We start from the raw sequence: 21,016 nt of genomic DNA on the forward strand, positions 1-21,016 counted from the left end.
AAATTTTAAAATACTTGATGTTTATGCCATGTTTAGAGAGATTGTAGTGGAGTCACTAAAGTTTCACTTTCAGAAGTTTTCATAATAGTGATTTAACAAGTTTACCCTTTCTCTTCTGCCATCATCCCTAGATTTAGCTAATAGCCAACAAAATTTTGTTGTCATCAGCTATGTTTAACTTATAGTTGGGTCCTTGGTAGAGAAATCTAGGTCCAAAGAACTAGATTTGAACCTTATATCTCATGTATTCTGTTTGTATTCATCTCTATAATATGGAACCATTCACTATCCTATTATTACAGTTAGGCAAATATTTATTCTGCCACCTAAAGGGTATATCAGATGGTTAAAATTTTCACCTGTATGAGCTTATTTATTCAAGAGAAAACAAAGTGATTTATGTAACGAATTCCCCTAAAAACAGAGGACTGAAATGCACTTTCTAAAATTAGAAAAGTGGATAGTATATTTATATCACCTTATTTCTCTAAATAATAAAATTATTAAACATTTTATATAGCTTTAATATACCTAGAATATATATATATATATATATATATATATATATATATATATGTATATGTATATGTATGTTTGTTTTGGGGCTTAAAAGTACAACCCAGAAAACAAATGGAATTGTTTGTAATCACACAAAAAAGTTTTGTCTATTGGACTTGTTTTGTTCTCAGAAATCCTAAATGTTAATATTTTCAAATGGTAACCTCTCTAAAATGATGGGCGGAAGAGGAAATGATGTGGTTGAGTGACTAAAGGATCTAGCAGAGGGTGGGAATGGGATAAATTGTAATTGTTTAATTGAATCAGACCTGGCAAGTCTTTTTAATGAAGAGTAGGTATATGACAACCAGTTAGGATAAAAGGCTGCTATTGTTTTAAAGCCTTTGGAGGCCAGTTGTGTATCTCAGTGGTAGAGCACTTGCCTAGCATGTATGATGCCCTGGGTTCCATCCTCTGTTCTTAAAAACAAAACAAAAAACAAAATACCCACCTCATGTAAATCACTGTAGAAAATAGAGTTGAGACCAAACAAGTTACCCATAGTGCTATTTACTGTGCCATAACCACTGGTTGTGCTTGTTTTAAAATTCCATCCTGCCTCTTTGTTATTTAGTTAGTATTTAATTATCTTAACACTACAGTAGTGATATATGAACAATTTTAAATAATATTTTATGCTAAAAATTTGTATTTGAAAGTTATAAGCAATATGAAATTATTTGAGCAGATACAAATGATTATATAGCTTTAATATATTTAGAAAATGTATATATTTTGGGGGGGCTTAAAAAAGTACAGCACAAAAACACAAATGGAATTGTTTGTAATCACACAAAAAAGTTTTATCTGTTGGATTTGTTTTGTTCTCAGGAAATGCTAGTGAATTATTTAAATTGTTCATGAGAAATAAAAGTGCCCTAGCCAACATGTTTTGAGCATGTGTGTCCGAGCTTTCTTCTAAGTGATTTACATTAACTCAGTCCTCACAGCAATAAGAAGTGGGCACTTTGCCATCATTTCAGATAGAAGTTAAATAATTTACCTGCCATGGCTGGTAAGTGGGAAGCTAGGTAGCCTGGTTCTGGAATCCATGTCCTTGCCATTCTGAACTGGTATAATTTCAAATTTAAAACTATGGAATTTGTATCTTAAGCCATATAAAAAATGGGGTGGGGTGTTTAACAGGAAAGCAGGTCTTCAATGGGAAGTTTCAAAAATCAATTTATACTTCCTCCAGTGGTGTATAAAATTGTTAGATTCCCTGTATCCTTTCAGTAATGGATAGAATGAATGTAAGCAAATATTTGTCAACTTGATAGGAAAAAAAGAATTGTTGCTTTAATTTGTGTTTTTGTGTTCTAGGGAGTTTGAACATATTTTCATGTTAGTGACTGCTTTCATTTCTTGTTTTAGAAATTGTTCATGTTCTTTTACCATTTTTTAAACTGATGTCTTATTCATATTGATCTGGAAGAGCTTTATATCTGTATCTTTGTTGCTTGGTCATTCATAGCTTTGAGAGTAGCCTGTGTCTCAGTATAGTGAATTTCTGTTTCTGTCATTTTCCCCTATATTTCAAAGTTTTTTTTAAAAGTATTTAATTTTGTGATAATTGTTACATTAAGGTTCTTGGCTATTTTATATTCACTGTAAAAGGGTCTAGTTTGTCACATTATGACTTTTGTCTTGAATTCTACATTGTTCTATATTAATACTGTTACATACCCCCTTCTTTTTTTTTTTTGGATCTTTTGCACATTATCCTCGCATGCTTTATTTTAGCATCAGATTTTTAGAAGGATGTATATATAGGTAAAGGAAGTCCTGAGGATCCAGTAGAACTGAAAACTGGCTTAATCTGGAGGGTTGTGTGTATGTATGTCTAAAAGGGTGTGTTTTTTAAAGAGATGACATTTTTAATATCGGCTTTATTGCTAAGTTGTCAAGGTTTGACTTTAACTCTGTAGTAAGGTTTTCCCTTACAGATGTACAAATAATTATTTTTTATTTTTACTGAATCTTGGTAAAAATCTTCTTCTTACTAGATTGTGGCATTTTCTTAGAGAGAGTGGCAGAGAATGTGTGAGAGAGCATGCACATGTGCACACTTAGACATCATGACTTTTGGTTTTGGTTTTGTTTTCCTGTGGCTCTAGGGGTCAAACCCAGGGTCTTGTTATTCCTGGACAAGTGCTCTACTGCTGAGCTATACCCTAACCCCTGCTTCATGTCACTCCAGGTGAACTGGACTGCACGAAATAATCACACAGACAGAGAAATACTTTTTTCTTTGGGTCATGTGCCAGCTTCTCTGATCTTAGGGGTCCATGGAAAGAGAGAGAGCTTGGGGCATGTGCTGAACCCTTTTTATTGGGGATAGGACATTCAAATGAGGCAAGGGGTCAGGTGTCAGGGGGTTGGGTCTAGCTTCCTGATGTCTGTTGTCAGCAGATTGACTGACATCTAGAAAGGCCATGCCTATCTCTTGCGATGTGTGGGGGTCAAAGGCAGAGCAAGTGGAAAGACCAGAGCGAGTCCCACCCAAACAGAGGGGCAAGTCAGGTCAGTCCACTGTGTGCACTCAATGCGCCTAGTTCTCACACAGCCCATGGCTGGCTTGCCACAGCTCCACATTTCAATGGCTCAGGGCTAAGGGGTGCTCGGTTCCTATGGGGCAGCTCCCAACACTCTCTAAACTAAGAATGGGCCATTCTTCTTTCAGCATGTTTTTTTAATTTCATGTTTTGTTTTGTTTTGTTTTTTTAATCTGTAGGGGGTTTACCCTGTGCAGAGGTTGGGGCACTTCAGTGAGGAAGCCTTGTGGGTGTGGTTCTAGTGAAGCAGGCACATGACCTTTTTTGGCATGGGCAAGAGGAACAGTCAAATGCTTGCTGATTTACATGTGAGAAGTCTTTTAATTGAGAGATCTTTTTAAGGATCATTTCTCTTTTTTGATGGATAGATTTTTAAAATTAACATTATATATCTTTAAAAATCACTGTATGGAATATAAACAGCAATCATGACAACGGATAAGTAAGTAAATGAAATGCCTTCTCAGCCTTATAAAAGATAAATGGTGGGCCAAAGAATGACCCTAAATGGCTCTTGAAACTGTAGTGGGAAAAGTATAAAGGGGTAGGGTAACATGTTGATGCTACTTGGTCAAACTGTGTAGCCCAGGTAGACTGGGTTTGAGTGTTGCCACTCCTGGTAATCAGTTTTGTGACCTTAGACAAGAACTCAAATATGTTTGTTTGCCTCATTTGGAAGATGAGGTTAATAATTGTATTTTGTAGAGTAGCTGTGAGACATAATCAGGGCTTACTTGTTAGCATAGTGCCTGAAGTTGTCTCAGTAAAGATTACTTCTTAATTACTAACTGAAACATCTCACTGGAGGTCACTCCATTGTTGACTGCTTATGGGTGAAGTATGGATTTCCTGATCTTCTCCAACAAAGACAGACTTCTGTAAGGTGTTCATGTAACCTAGATCTTCCAAAGGTCATCCGTTTCAGCTTCTTGCCCTGAGGGAGATAATTGGCATCTCTATTTTTCAATTATGGAAAATAAATATTTCTCAAGGGCTGTCCTAGGCTGAACACTGGGAGATGAGAAGACAAAACAAAAGGCTTATTCACAGTTTTCTGGCAGAATAATGTAAAGCCTTAAGTGCTGTGATAATGTGCAAGGTACTTGATCCATCCAGTGTGGAGCTGAGAAGTGAGCCAGGTTGAGTTTTCAAGGTAAACTGCTGTTGTTTTTCTTTTTGCAATTGAGGTGAGATTCATAACATAAAATTAATCATGTAAGGTGAAAATTCAGTGGCATCTTGTGTATCTACAGTATTGTGTAAATACTGTATTATGTAGTAACAAACATTTCCATCACCTCAGAAGGAAACTGTGGACCCATTAAGTAGTTGCTTTCCACCTACCTTTCCCTATCCCATGGCAATCAACAGTTTGCAGAGTGAGCCTCTTAGTCGGAGGCTTCTAGGATGTGACAGAAGTAATCCAGGAAAGGATAGAATTCCTATCAGAGGGAAGAACAGACATAGAAGAGAAATATGATGTGGGGGGAAGGGAACAATTAGTTTGTCAGCTCAGCTTTCCTGGATCCTAGAATGATATCAGTGGGCTTGAGTGGAAAATAGGCAGAGGGGAAGTTGGAATGGTTTTAAATATACCATCTGTAAGTGTTTGTACTTTGTCCTGTGGACCCAGAGGTGACAATCACATGACCAAGTGTGTTTCTAATGAATTACTAGTAGTAGTTCTGTTCAGAAGAGATTGGAGGAGATGGAACTTGGAGTAGTAGATCAGTTATGAAACTGCCTCAGTGGCATAGGCAAGAATTAGTGAGGGCCTGAATCCTTTAGTGCTGGAAGTAAATGGAGAGAAGGGTACCAGAGATCCAAAGTTCTAACTCACTAGTCACACAGCAAACAGATTCTCAAGCCCCTGCCTACTTGTCCTATGTGATTCCCACTGAGTCCCCTGGGTATCTGATTGGATGTAATTATGTTCTGATGGGGTGAGAGGACACTGCCTACAACTTCCTATATATTAACAACGTTTTTTAAAAAGCACACTTACTTATAATTAGTTTGGAAGAATGGCTCAATGTTCTGATGATGTTTGGAAAATATCTTAGTTTAACATTATGAAGATAATTTTTAAAAGGTAATTTGTTTTCTTTGACTTTTTAATAGAAAAAGAATAGTAGTACCATGATCTAGGATCTTCCTGCCTACTACTTAGACCCAAACGTTAATATATTGCTGCATTTGCTCTATTTGAATATGTGTATATCAAATTTTATGTACATAGTACACTCATTTTTCACTGAATGATTTGAAAGCAAATCATAGTATTTTATTTCATCGTTAAATACCGTAGTATGCATCACTTAAGAATAATAATCTTCTTAAATATCTTTAATATAATGCCGATATTTGAAATTGGACCTTGTATTTAAAGGTGAGGAAACTCAGCGATATGAAAAAGTTGTGTTTTCTAATTTCTCAGGCCCCTTTACCTTGCATTGTACATGGTAACACCAACTTTCAAACTTTAGTAATAATATTAGTTCCTTATTTTTATGATTTTTGTCACATCCATGAAACATTTATAATAATTGCTAATGTGCTTTTAAATTGATTCATTTAAAAAATATATAAATACCAATATATTTATTTAGAGAGGAAACTGTGCCAGATGCTGAGTAAAGGGGTTACTGGCAGTCCTCTGCACTGCAGAGTATCTCTCTGATTAGCATCTGGGGAAGGAGCATTAGTAAGGGTAGTGGCAGGTGGGAAGAGAGTGTTGATGCAGCTGCATGTGAGTACTTGCGTTGTACTGGTCTTGTCACTAGGTTGAAGCAGGGACCAGAGCTCTGGAACAGGCTGTCATTGGTCCTTTTGCTTTTATTACTGACTTCATGCCTCTGCAGTTATCCTTGCAGCAGGCTTATACTGAGTGATGTGGCATCTTAGGAGGAAATTCTAGAAGACTGTTACCACATTTGTCTTTGTGTCAGTGAGAGAGTTGCCTGCATAGTATTGTATAGACCACACTTAGATGCTCAGTTCTGCATTCTGCTACTAAGTGAATATTTTCCTATTTGTAGACTGACTGATTTTTTTAAAAAAATTATTTATATCTAAGAATTATAATTTATCGAAATTCTTTTTGAAATAATTATTATTTAGTATTTAAATTATATTTGAACACATTTTTAAAAACACATGTTCTTTATGCAAGGCACTGTGTTGCCTGAGGAACAAAACAAAAAATTCATTGTATGTCCATGAGTATTTGAAATTTATTGTTCTTTGAATTTTTTGAATTTAAAATAAATCACCTAAATTTATGTTTAAGAATATAATGTAATTTCTGAATAGGGTATAACTTATTGAATTATTCAAAATAGCTCATGATTGTCTAGAGTGGATTATTAGTGTGTCCATTGTTTTGACTGCTAAATAATTCTTCTAGTTTAGAATATTAGGATAATAGCTATTTATTTTCTCACATTAGTTTTATTAGGATCTTAAAAAATAAATGTTTTCTTTAACATGTTTATTCAGTTATTTTGCTTTTCCCTCTGAATATAAAGAAATTTGATGCAATGCTAAAAACATCTTCTTTCATTTTTAAGTATTAATACCACTAAAGTAGAGATATTCTGTAGCAAAAAGATCAGGGATGATAGACAAGATATCAAAAAATCTTGATTCAGGTGCAGGTAGTGCTGCTAAAAATGTCTGTGACTTGAGCAAAGCACTTTATCTCAGAAAGTTTTGAGTTATTTCTCTTGGGGACACCACTTACCTTTCTAACTTACCAGAAATTTTAGGTTCTAAAAAGAATGGAAATATTTTGGAAACTGTCGAACAGAAGGTATAGAAATTTAAGCAATGGTCATTATCTGTCAATTAAACCATTACATTAATTTTTGTTGGCTATATACAGAATTGCTCTGGTCCAGTTCTGAAAATGAAATGTGTTGCTCACATTTTTATGAGGTGAAGAGTAAGATTTATTGCTTATAGTGGAATTAAAAGATTTGAATTCTAATTCAAACTGCTCATATTGATTCCATGAGTGGTAAATGTGAATACCGCTTTTGTTTTTGTACAATGCAGTTTTGAGTTGGTTAACTGAATAAAGCACAGTTGAGATGGAACAATCCTTGTAAATGTGACAAAATACACATTTTTTTCCCCCAAGAAATCTTCAGAGTACAGAAGTGAATGAGAACCCTAGACTTAGAGCATTTTGTAAGCCATGGAAAACATTACACTTGCATGTTTGATGAGAAGTTGAAGTATTCTGTGTTTGTTATAAGCTTTTCATTCCATGGCATCATTCACAGCTGTTAATAAGCTCTTTCTACTAGTTGATACTGATAGAATCCTGGCTTATTTTGCTGGGGACATTTCTTTGGAATTCTGTTGAGAACACTGTATCTACATGTGTATTTGCTATTGTATAATTTATTACTATGAGATTAAAAAATTTCAGCAAAGCTGAGTTCCACTAATATTTAAGGCTTTATTTTTATTTATTTATTTTTGGATTTCACACTTTTGTTGCATACCCCTATTTTCTTCTGTCATTCTGGGAACCCAGCTCCTTATGTACTGCTCTCCTTAGATCTAGGGTGAGCCTGGTTTATATTGATAGGTTTTTGTCCACTAGTGCTTAAGATTTAGAAATACTTCTCTGAAGCAAACCCACATAAATATGGTTATCTCATACCAGACAAAGATGCTAAAAACATACATTGGAGAAAAGACAGCCTCTTCAACAAAAGGGTGCTGGGAAAACTGGAAATCCATGTGTAGCAAAATGAGATTAAATCTCTATCTCTAACCCTACGCAAAGCTCAACTCAAACTGGATCAAAGACTTAGGCTCTAGAACAGAGATCCTGCGCCTAATACAAGAAAAAGTAGGCCCAAATATTCATCATGTGGGCCTGACTTCCTTAATTAGACTCCTAAAGTGTAAGAAGTAAAATCAATAATCAACAATCAAAACTAAATCAAAAATCAAACTAAAAGCTCAGCAAAAAAAACCAAATCAATAATGTGAAGAGAAGCCTACAGAGCGGGAGAAATCTTTACCACATGCACCTCAGATAGAGTGCTAATCTCCAGGGTATATAAAGAACTAAAAAAAACTTAACGCCAACCCCCCCCCAAAACAACAACAACAACAACAAACAAACAAACAAACAAACAAAAACCAAATAACCCAATCAGTATAAGGGCTAAGGAACTGAACAGACACTTCTCAGAAGAAGAAATACAATCGATCAACAAATATACGAAAAAATGTTCTATCAACATCTGTGGCAATTAGAGAAATGCAAATCAAAACTACTTTAAGGTTTCATCTCACTCCATTCAGAATGGCAATTATTAAGAACACAAGCAATAATAAGTCTTGGTGAGGATGTGGGGAAAAAGGTACACTCATACATTGCTGGTGGGACTGCAAATTGGTGCAACCACTCTGGAAAGCAGTATGGAGATGCCTTAGAAAACTTGGAATGGAACCCCCATTTGACCCAGTTATCCCACTCCTTGGCATATACCCAGGGGACTTAAAATCAGCATACTATAGTGATGAACCACATCAATTTTTTTTGGGGGGGCAGGTATTAGGGATTGAACTTGGGCACTTGGCCACTGAACCACATCCCCAGCCTTATTTTGTGTTTTATTTAGAGACAGGGATTCACTGAGTTGTTTAGCACCTTGCTGTTGCTGAGGCTGGCTTTGAACTCATCATCCTCCTGTCTCATCCTCTGTGCCCGCCCACATCAATGTTTATAGCAGCTCAATTCACAATAGCTAAACTATGGAACCAAGCTAGATACCTTTCAACAGATAAATGGATAAAGAAACTGTGGTACATATACATAATGGAATATTACTCAGCCTTAAACATGAATGAAATTATGGCATTTGCAGGTAAATGGTTGGAGCTGGAGAACATTATGCTAAGTGAAATAAGCCAAACCCCCCAAAATCAAAGGCCGAATGCTTTCTCTGATAAGCAGATGCTGATCCATAGTGAGGGGGCAGGTAGGGAAGAATGGAGGAACTTTGGGCAGAGGGGAGTGAGGGGAGGGTGGGGATGTGGAGGTGGGAAAGACAGTGGAATGAGATGGACATTATTTTCCTCTCTATATACGTACGACTACACGACTGGTGTGATTCTGCATCATGTACAGCCAGAGGAATGAGAAGTTGTGCTGTATTTATGTACAATGTGTCAAAATACTGTCATGTATAACTAATTAGAACAAATTTTAAAAAATAAATAAATGAAAAAGAAAGAAATACTTCTCTGAGTTGGTAAAGGTTACTGGAGGCTAACAAATGTATTTATGATCCATTATATTTTATCTTCATTCAACAAATATGTATTTAGCACCTACTATATGCCAAGTACCTTTTCTTTTTCTCCTCCCTGCCTTCTTTCCTCCTCCTTCCTATCCTTCGTCTCCCTTTCTCCCTCCTTCCTTCCGTAGGAATGTGGGATGTGGACTCTTTTATACTAAAGCCAGTCAGCTGATCCCTCTTCTTTAAGAGGCCTGCCATTCTGGTAACAGGGTTATACCCTTAGTTGTAGTTTTTCTTAGTGATCCTTGAGTGGAATACCCTGTATATTACCTAGTTTTCATTTGGCCCCTTTACCTCCTCTAATCTTTATATCTAGAATCAGATGAGTTTGTACTGTGAAATTGTCACTGGCTTAGAGTTCTTTTTTTTTTTTTTCCCTTCTGAATTTCCCAGGCATTATGATTTGGCACTAACCTTTATTTCTACTCTCATGTATCATTCTTCCTTAAAGGTTCAATCTCTTGATATGACTAGAAAACAGACTAAAAAAAAAGTGATTATAGAAATATTTTCTTTTTTTTTAAACAAGGAAAAGCTTCAGCATAATTTAAAACTATCTTTTCAATTTATATAATTTTATTTCCTTTCTAATTTTAAAAACAACCTTACATTTTATTTTTTAATATATTTTAATATTAGATTTTTAGAATTTTGGATTGGAAGTGACCTTAAAGTTTTCTCTATTTGTTTATTTTTATGTGGTGCTGAGGATTGAACCCAGTGCCTTGCACATGTGAGGCAGGTGCTCTACCACTGAGTTATAGCCCCAGCCCTTACCTTAAAGTTTTCTAGAGGAGTGGCTGGATGACCTTTAAGCTCTTTTTACTACAACCCACAGTGAGAAATAATTTTCTTTAGTGATCCACAGATGTAATAGGCAGAATTCTAGAAATGACCTTTTGTGATTTTTTTTAACCCTAATTTCCAGGACTTTATAATGAAAAAATATACCCATGATTATGTCATAATCAATGACAAACAAAATTTTGCACAGATAATAAAAGTTTTCCAATCACTTGACTTTAAGGTAGTAAAAAGGGACATTATTCTAGGTGGGTCAATTCTAATGACACACCCTTTTAAAGACCACAGATTTTTCTGTGGCTTGAAGCAGACCTGCAAATTTAAAAGATTTAAATTTAAGAAGGTCTTGTCCTGTTGTTCGGGTTGAAGGTGGATGGGACCACATGAGAAGGAATATGAGTGGCCTTAAACAGCTGAGAGAGTCTCCTGTCACACAGCCAGTAGGAACTATGGACCTCAGTCCCCCCACTGCAGGGAACTGCTTTCTGTCTACAACCTGAAGGATCCTGAAAGCAAAATTTTCTTCAGCCAACAGTCCAGGCTGGCTGGACCCTGATTTTTGTCCTTGAGAAACGAGACCCTACGGAGACAATGTAGTCAGTTCCACCTGGACTTCTGATCTACAGAACTGTGAACTTACCGATAGTTGTTTTTAAGCTTCTACATTTGTAGTGATTTGTACCTGTGTGTCATAGATTTGTACCTGAGAGAAAACTAATATAAAAGGCCACTTTGTAAGAATATGAAGAAATTCTATAAGGAAATGAAAATCTTATACGTAAAAAAAAAAAAAAAAAAAAAAAAACAGAATAAAAAATGTAGGCATAATCTGATAAATGAAAAACATTCACAAAGGAGAAGACTGGAAGAAGATATAAAAAATGATCACAGTTATGAAGATGTGGAAGATTTATGAAAAAATTTTAAATTTCCCATTTCTTTGTTATATTACTTTTTATAATTAAAATGGAGTTGTATTAATTTAATAAACTTTCCTATAAAACTAACAGCTTAATATTACTTAGAAATTTATGACTTAAAACATATAGATTCATAAGTATAAAAGACTTGTGAGCAAGCATTGGGTGTGATGAACATTTGCATGTTTTCCTTTTGCTTAATTAATATATCACTAATATAATATATCACTAATATAATTGGTATCAAGAGCCCCCAAATCCTGCATTCCTTAACATTGTCCAGTTAACTAGTTTACTAAGGAAATAACTTTTGCTGCCCCATGTTGATTGGGGGATGCACAGACCTGAACATTTTTTGACTAGAAATTCTGTGTAGAGGTATGAAGTAGTTGGAAAGGTAGTTTCAAGTTGCTGGTGTATGGCCTTTAAAAAAAAAAAAAAGATGTGTGAAAGAACTGAAAGAACTTGTGCCTGTTATTGCTTATAGCCACATTAAGTAATTTAATTTAGCCTTAATGAAAGAACTGTATTGTAAGGCCCTGTAAGTTAAGCTTTATTAATCAGAATCTTTTCTGTATACCCATTGAGGAAATAGAATAGCAAGTACTTAATTGCTTAGATCTAATTGCATTCCTGCTGTGGAACTGTTTTGATAGCATGGGAAAGGGTGAGTCAGGAAAGAGGAAGGAACTACACTTAGGACCCATTATAAATACTTTTGGGTGTGGTGGTGTGTTTGTGTGTACCTAAGAAAATGCAATGTCTCATTTGATGTGATGAGGTTGTCACATAGTTGTTGTTGGTTCTAACCTAAAAGATAAACTTCCTGTGGCTGCTCCTGACTGCTTAGAATGAAAGATATTCCTTATAGAAGACCACAATTAGGGAAGGAATACATTTGCACTCTGAAGGTGAAACCCTGGTTTATAGTCATTTTTGCATGAAACTGATTACTAAAACTTAACATTCCTAACCACATACTATTTACTATTGCTTCCCAGTGTTTCTGGGTATAACATTGGTTTAGTTAAATAGACATTGTTGGAAAAAAATGTTTGAAATACATGTTTACAAATTATAAATCATTTTAAAACACAAAGCGAACTTTATAAAGGACAGAATTTTGGAAACTTCCCGAAATGCCCCTCATTTCTACCTAATTTACAATTTAAAAATTTTGCCAACTATCCTAGTTGTATTCTTGTAAGTGACCCTCTCTATCAGTAGTTCCCCGTTTGATATCACTTTAGCACAGATGGTAGGCCCTGTGGTTCTTTGAAGGGACACAGAGGTGTTGATGGGTAAGGTATAAGTGCTGAGGCTTAGTAGAGGACAGATTTTTGTCATGCAGAAATCAAAGTGCTGTTTCCCTTGCCTGCTGGATTGGAGATGAGTTGTAAACAGCAGGCTTTTGCCTCACTTTTTGACTCATTGTTTGTCCTGAGAGTGAGTCTCCCTTATATTTCTCTCCTAGGTTCTTTATTGTGCTCGCTGTCTTCTCAGCTCTATTTGGTGCATCACTGGGTTAGCAAGTTACTGCATTTTCTTTTCTTTAAAGGAGCAACTTATTATCCACCCCCCCCCCGCGCCCCCCGAAATACCAGAATGGAGGTCTTTAAATTGGTTCTTATGATTTCCCTTGGCCAATGCTATCATAGATTTGTACCCCAGTGTTAGAGCATGTTTAGTTTATAAAGATACAAAGTATATCTTATGTACTTAAAGTGATTTAATTTATATACAATGTCACAGGAACATAAATACTGTGAAGATAGTTTAGATTAATAAATCTAAGCACATGCTTTCTAGCATGCTGGTTACTGTTACTGGTTGTCCCTGTTACCCCAACTGAAATCTAGTCAATCATCAGAAAAACTGGAAAAGACCATTCTAGATGAGCCAGCTTGTTAGTTGACTGTAGATGCATATGTGAATGTATAAGCCAAGTAGAGATTTCTGAGCCTGGCCCAGCCTAGTAGAACTACCTGCCAGTAAACTCATGAAAAATAATAAATGGTAGCTATTTTAATCACTATGAATTAGTCTTTTGGTAATAGATAACTGATTCATTATCACATGGTAATGCCTTTGGTTTTTTAAATGAATATTTCTACTTTTTTCTTTGACTAGTAATAATTTCAGGCAGAGCAAATAGCATGTTAAAAGATCTTGAGATGAGGTCTTATTTGTTGTCTTCATATTTTAGAGTCAGGGGGCCATTAAGATTGAAATGAGCAGGGGGAGAAAACAGAAGATTGTATCAATGATCTCTAGGGATCTGGGTCAAGTATGGGTAAGGACTTTGCGTTGTGTTTGGATGCCAGTCTAAGAATATAGGATACAGGTGCTTTTTAAAAAAACATTTCTACAAACATTTCTACAATTTGAGTTTATTTGCTTTCTTTCTTTTCTTTCTTTCTTGGGATTGAACTTGAGGGCAATCAACCACTGAGCCACACATCCCCAGTTCTCTTTTGTGTTTTATTTAGAGACAGGGTCTCATTGAGTTGTTAAACACCCCCAATTGCTGAAGCTGGCTTTGAGCCTGTGATCCTTCTGTCTCAGCCACCCAAGCCACTGGAATTACAGGTGTGCGCCACCGCACCCAGCTTTTTATTTGCTTTCTTATTATTAGGTTTAGGTTAAACATTTATGGCAAGAACACTAACTACCATAGAGTTTTAAACAAAGGAGTGACATGATTTAACTTAGGTTTTTTAAAAAATATATTTTTACTGAAGAGAGAATAAACTGTAGGGTGGTGCAAGGGTAGAATAGAAGCAATGAGACCAGTTAATAGATAAGTAGTCCACAGTGTCTAAACTAGGAAAACAATATAAACTATAACAATTCTTATTGCGATTGACTAGTATAAATTAAATTTATCTAGGTTATTTAGAAAAAACCTTTCATTTGTATTTGTATACATTTATTTGAGAAATAATCAAAATTCAAGATAATATACTCACGAGCCTATTTAAAAACTCATCTTTCCCTCAAAACATTAATGAGAATCCAGGAGAGATGTGGGAAGGGAATAACAAATTACCAAGTGTTTGAGGCAGTGTTATCTCTCTGTTATTGGAAAATTGTTTGTGGATTGGGTCTCTAAGTGTGGCTTGGCTTTTGTTTGAGTGCTGTGGCTAGCACTCCACTTGCTGTGTGGTCTTCATTTCTAAAAGTGTTTCTTTCATTTTAAGTTAAAGGATATGATTGGAAGTTTAAAGTATAGGTAGAAATACAAGTATCTTAATTTATGACACTAATTATATAAATATATGTAAAGTAATAGACTAACAAGTTTTAAATACGGAGAAAGTACTATGCAATTTAGTGCTAAGTAAAAGTTATTAGAAAGAGTGCAACATAAAATTTAAATTTTGACCTTAAAAAAACACAGTTTTTTTTTCTCTAATATATACATTTATAAGTCTGGATGAAATATCCCACTCTTTTAAATCTGTTTATAATATAGAAATGGTTCCCAAATACAGCATTGCTGCACTCAAAAAGGACCGAAATCTTTTGAGACATTCTGCTTATTATTAAATATTTTTCATATTCTTGAATTCCCCCCCTCAAAAAATGATGGATATGATATACTCTTAGACCTATTATACCATGTGGGTATCACAAGTCAATGTTTGATAACCAGAGAAAGTTAGTGCCTGTTCCAGTATCTAGCCCTGCAGAAGCAGAGATCATGAGCCCTGTCATCATCAGTATAAGCATTTATTTACTGAAATTAGGATAATCAATCAATATAAGTATCTATAATCCTATAAAAATCATAATAAAGATGTTAAACTTCAAATTCCATAATTTCTCAAATGTAGAAAATAGTATTTGAAAGCAGGTTGAATTCTTCAGCATTCTATCCTGTTCTGTACAAAATATTTTATTTTAATTGTATAGTATAATGATTTTTACAGTAGTTTGATATAATTAAGAATCTGAGATAAAAATAAAATATTTAAAGCATATAAGTAATATGAAAACTACCGATTATGCCAGATTCAATTTATTCTTCATACACAGTATTCCCCTCTTGTCTGTGGTCTTGTTTTCCACGGTTTCAATTATCTGCAATCAACCACATCTAAAAATATTAAATGGTAAATTGGAACAAACAATTCAGAAGGTTTAGATTGCATGTCATTCTGAGTAGCAGGATGAAATCTTGTGCCCTCCTGCTCCGTTCCATCTGGAAAGTGAGTCATTCCTTTGTCTGCTGTATCCACACTGTGTTTTACTAACCGCCTATTAGTTCTTAGTAGCCATCTGTGTTATCAGAATTAACTGATATGGTATTGTAGTGCTTGTATTAAAGTAAACCCTTATTTTAGCTAGTAAATTCTTATTGTGAGTGTACAAGATTGATAATGCTGGCAATTCAGATATGCAAAAGAGAAACTGTAAAGTGCTTCCTTTACATGGAGAGGTTAAAGTTATCAAGTTAATAAGGAGAGAAAAAATTGTATGCTGAGATTGCTTAGATCTAAGGTCAAAGTGTATCTTGTATCTGTAAACTTGTCAAGAAGGAAAAAAATCCGTGTCAGTACATACAATAAGGTATTTTGAGAGTGCTCATTCACAAAACTTTGTTATAATAGTTATGATTATTCTATTTGATTAAAGTTATTTAGGTTAATCTTTTACTGTTTCCTCATTTATAAATTAAACTCTATCACAGGTATGTATACAGAGGAAAGAGCAGTACATTTAGAGTTTGGTTCAATCTGTGCTTTCAGGCATCTACTGGGAGCCTTGAAATGTGTTCCCATGAAGAAGGGGGGATACTGTGGAGTTACTTGGCTTTGTAAATGTGATATGATACATTCAAAATTGCCATTTAAGAATGATTAAATATTTCTAAAACATGAAAATTAAACTGGCTAACTAATTCAGGAATCTAATGTTAATTTCAAATCCCACACCAGAGGTTTGGACATTAACTGGTATAATAGTAGTATCTACCAGTATAATAGTAATACCAAAATCCCCAACATTAAATTTCAAAATCAACTCAGAGTACTTATAATAACACAGTAAAATGAAAACATTTATTATTTCCTTTAAATTTTTTTTTCTCTATAGAATATTGTAAGACTTTGGAAATTATCATTTGGGATGTAGGGTGTGTCAAGATGTCTAAGATATAATTTTGTGAGAAAAGCAAGTTGGAGAACAGTCTATTAGTATGATTCCGATTTGGTTAATGGAGATTTTTTAAACAGGAAAATATACACCAAATTCTTAACCAAACTCTTAAAAATAGTTTCATGTTTAAGGGGTTCAGGAATATGAAGTTCACATACATATTCTGAGATCAACCATCCAGAGGTGGGTTTGGACTCTTTCTTTCTCTGTCTTTCTCCCTCTCTCCTTTCCCTTCTTTCCTCCCTCATCCTTTTATTCCCTCCTCTGCTTTCTTTTCCTGTCCCCACATCCTTTGAAGGGGGTGTCTTACTATGTTGCCCAGGTTGTCTCAAACTCCAGGGCTCAAGTGATGTTCCTACTTCAGCCTTCTGAGGAGCTGGGACTATAGGAATGTGCTACCATGCCTAGCTTAGAAAGGGGTTTGGAAGATTTAGAGTGGTGTCTTGACTGCATTTTAAATAAATACCTGTACCAGGTATTTTGATGCAGTTGTTTGCCCACTACTCTGTCAGAGCTGCTCCATGAAGAATCTTAGGACAAACGAAGGAAACATACACTGAAGGGATCCTGCCTTTAAATAGTGTAGTTTGTGTCAGGTCTTCTTTGAAGAAAATTTCTAAAATTAGATTTGAAAACCACTGACTGAGATGACTGACCCTATCAGGTAGAAGTTTTAGGATAGATTAAGGGTATTATCAACAGTTAATATCTTAAGCATCACTTACATGTTTATTTGGTGATTTTGCTTTTTGAGAATACTTTCACAGTGCTTTTAGTTTAGCCACTTACTCCTGAGTAGGACAGATTAAAAGTATAAGAGGAATTACAATGTTTCTACAATGATGATGTATTTTATATACTTTATAAATAGATTGTTAATATATATTTATCTGCTCTGTGGACAGTGAAGGTCAGAAAAATATCTATTTAAAATAGAACCAATCAGGGTTGTGGCTGTGGTTCAGTGGTAGAGCGCTTGCCTGGCATGTGTGAAGCACCGGGTTTGATCCTCAGTACCACATAAAAATAAAATAAAGATATTGTGTGCACCTATAAATAAAAAAAATTTTAAATTAAAGTAATGCATATTATTTGTTTGTGATATGATGTCCAGTAATTTTAAAGTGATGTGTTTTTGCTTTTGATGATCTGCATTTTGTAGTTGTTATATGATTGTTTATGAAATAAGAAAATCATTTTTATGATTTTTGGAAATGAATTAAATGTAAATTTTCCTGTCATTTTTCATTTTTTTTCATTTTTCCTGAAAAAAATTCCTTTTATATACTGTAGTGAGCCGTTTCTGCGGACTGCGGTCGCCATTACAAGATGGCGCTGGCTCGACTGTGGTTTGTGACAAACAACTCCTTAATTGGGAGAGTTGGTGCGTGGTTTTCTAACACCCTATGAGAAAGCTCCACGTGGCAGCTTCGCATTGGGGCTTGAGATGCTTTATTAAGGCTGGTAGGAGCATTCGGGTAGGAAGATGAAGAAGATGAAGAAGAGGAAGATGAAGAAGAGAGTAGAGTGTAAGAGATCTCGAGAACCAGAATAAACGACTGGAAGAAGATTCCCGGTGTTGCGTCTTCCTTGCGGGCAAGGGGGACGCGACAAATGGTGCCGAGACCCGGGAAAATCAGAACTTTCAGTCGTCAGGAGTGGTGCACCCCTCGTCCCGTGAGTGGACCCCTCGTCCCGTGAGTGGACCCCTCGTCCCGTGAGTGGACCCCTCGTCCCTGAGCGGACCCCTCGTCCCTGAGCGGACCCCTCGTCCCTGAGCGGACCCCTCGTCCCTGAGCGGACCCCTCGTCCCTGAGCGGACCCCTCGTCCCTGAGCGGAGCGGACCCCTCGTCCCCGAGAGCGGGACCCCGTAGGCCTCATATTTTATTGCAGCTGCTATGTGTACTTTCACTTTTGTTTTCTGTGTTTTTTTGTCGTCTGTGTCTTTCGTTTTCTGTGTTCCTTTTGTTGCTGTGCCATGGGTGCCGCAGCAGCAAATTAATTATGACCCTGGGATCTATGCCCAGGGACGCCCACTGCAGCCGGGAAAAGGGAACAGGAGCCCGCCCCGGCCCGGAAGCCGGAGTGTGCGGGGATGGTCCAGAAACAGAGCAGGCTGCTGCCGCAGTAAGAGCTTGGCCAGGCGGGGAAAAATGCAAACAAAATCAGGCAAGGTGCGGTCGGCTAGGAAATCTTGGGGAACTTTTGCCCTGAGGGTGAGCGACGGACTCCGTGTTGCTTGCATCACCATGGTAACCATGGGCTGCCTGGCGGAAGAGCGGCTTCCTGGTCCCACCTCCCACACTCTTGGGGGCTACCGATTGGTTCTTCCACAGTCACTCAGACAGGACTTCTAGTCCCGCCTTCCAGCCACTAACCTGTACTGCTGCGTTTCAGATTTCTACCGGAGCTACTCAGAAACTGTATTTTTAAAAAATGCCTACCTGTAAATGCTAACGGAAGATATCTTTTTCAGACAAAATTTGATTCCACAGGTTTCTATGTTAAACTCATAAGATGATAAATTGAAGACCATGGCGGAGTCTGTGCGCACTTATGGAGTGGATGCCGCCTTCACACTAACTCAGGTGGAAAGCATTTTTGATCAATCTCAAGTTAATCTCACAGGAGTTTCTTGTCTTGGCTTCGGGAACGCTCATTGTATTAGCCTTAAGACCAAGAATTTGACTAACTGGAAGGACCCATTGCGGTCCAGTCAGGTCTCAGGGAAGCATTCTCAGTGCTGTATTGAGCTAAGTAGCCTCAGGGGAACAATCAGGCTCAGGAACCCCCGTAAATAGCTCTGCTTTAAACATAACTACCTTGGCTATTATCTCCGAAGTACTAATCCCAGTGCCTCTTTCTTCTAATAGTCTTTATAATGCCACTCATTTTAAGGCCTCTCCTTACTGTACCCCTAATCTTGGTTTCCCCCCAACATTTACGCCTTGTCAGGATCATTCTTGGGAGAAACGTCAAGTTGCTAAAGGTTTCTCCCTTTCCCCCTCTCTTAAGAGGTATGTTTATAACTTTGACAACAGTGCCAACTCCTCTCTTTCCAGGAATTTAAGCCTCTGTATGATCTCCTCCAAGGAGACCCTTCCCCCAGCTCAGTCAGGAATCCCACACCTGAGGCTCTACAATCATTAAGACTGATAGAGAAGGCCCTACAAGAGAATCCCACACCTGAGGCTCTACAATCATTAAGACTGATAGAGAAGGCCCTACAAGACATGCAGGTTACCCAGATAAACTATTCTATGCCTATTTCGGGAGCTCAAACTGTTTATACAGACGGAGCAAAAAGGAGGGTTTGCTGTTGTTTTTTGATGGATCTCAAGTAATTCGACACCCTGTTCCTAGACTGTCTGCCCAAATATCAGAAGTTGAGGCTCTAATTATGGCCCTTAAACTATACAATTCCATCCCACTTGATGTGTATACTGATAGTCTCTATGTTGCTAATTTAGCCTCAGTTATTGAGGCAACCCCTTATATTGGCAGACAATTTACTATCATGGAACAATTACAAACGGATCAGCTCTTTAGCTCCATGCTAAATTCCATCTAAATACACAATCCTTACGCTTCTGTGCGGGGTGCTCACGTGATCAGACTCTACAAATTGTTTTCTTATGCCCAGTGTGTGCTCCATTCATTCATTCCCTTAGTCTGGGTGTTGGTCCTGGAGGCTTGCACACCAATGATGTCTGGCAGACTGATGTTGCCCACTTCTGGCGAACAATGGAGGGAGAGTCGGATATTGCTGTTCAGTTTGCTTCCAATGGAGGACAGCAGCCAGATTGGACTTGGGGATGTCTCTGGGGGCTGCGTGTTTGCACCCCCGGACAGTGCAATCCTGGCCTGCTTTTTCGGCTTGGATTGACCACAGAACAGCCTACTGGAGGTTTGGTGGGGCCCAATCAGGTGCTCGGAGATCGGGGGGCCCCATCTGGACCCAAACAGCCCATAGCCCCAGCGGTGATGTCTTCCCCCAGCGGTCAAACAATAACTGTGGGCTATCAAACCTTTGATTGTGCCCCTGGGCCCATACACCCTGGAACTGGAGATCGTCTTTTTGATTTGATCCAAGGAGCCTTTTTCGCTCTCAATGCCACTAGTCCTAACAGGACCCAAGATTGCTGGCTATGCTTGACCTCCAGGCCGCCCTATTATGAAGGGGTAGTAATACTGTCTAAATTATCCTCTAATACCACTGTAGATCTTAAATGTTATTCTCTACCCAGCTATAAGATTTAACAGCCATGGCCAAGTCAATTACTGCTTTGGAAAAGTCCCTCACCTCCCTCTCAGAAGTTGTGTTACAAAATAGGAGGGGACTAGATTTATTATTCCTAAGGGAAGGAGGACTATGTGTAGCCTTAAAGGAACAGTGTTGTTTTTATGCAGATCATACTGGGGTAATCCGTAAAACTATGGAAAAGGTCACGGAAAGATTGGCTAAAAGACAAAAGGAGTTTGAAGCACAACAAGGATGGTTTGAACAGTGGTTTAAAAATACCCCATGGTTAACTCCTTTGATATCCACTGTAATGGGACCGCTTTTCGGTCTCCTCCTTATAGCTGCTGTAGGCCCCTGCCTAGGTAGGAGAATGACACAATTTATTGAAGACCAAATTGGCGTTCTGACTTCTGGGCCAATGCAGATCCATTGTCAACGCCTGCAGACCA

At 37.1% G+C, this 21,016-nt stretch overlaps 1 protein-coding gene and 1 long non-coding RNA gene across 6 annotated transcripts in view; one reads left to right on the forward strand and one right to left on the reverse strand.

Moving 5' to 3' along the window:
• Nucleotides 1–21,016, reverse strand: part of LOC308646520 — a 110,506-nt gene that overhangs the window by 61,350 nt on the left and 28,140 nt on the right. For all 4 annotated transcript variants that reach the window (XR_014021408.1, XR_014021409.1, XR_014021410.1 and 1 more), the window contains exon 2: nt 4,458–4,555. This is a non-coding gene — a long non-coding RNA (uncharacterized lncRNA). The remainder of the gene's footprint in view (nt 1–4,457; nt 4,556–21,016) is intronic.
• UACA (uveal autoantigen with coiled-coil domains and ankyrin repeats) overlaps nt 1–21,016 on the forward strand; it is a 109,048-nt gene that overhangs the window by 8,112 nt on the left and 79,920 nt on the right. The window lies entirely within an intron of this gene.

This window comes from Spermophilus citellus, assembly GCF_964194105.1.
Source record: "Spermophilus citellus genome assembly, chromosome: 4".
Classification (NCBI taxonomy): domain Eukaryota; kingdom Metazoa; phylum Chordata; class Mammalia; order Rodentia; family Sciuridae; genus Spermophilus; species Spermophilus citellus.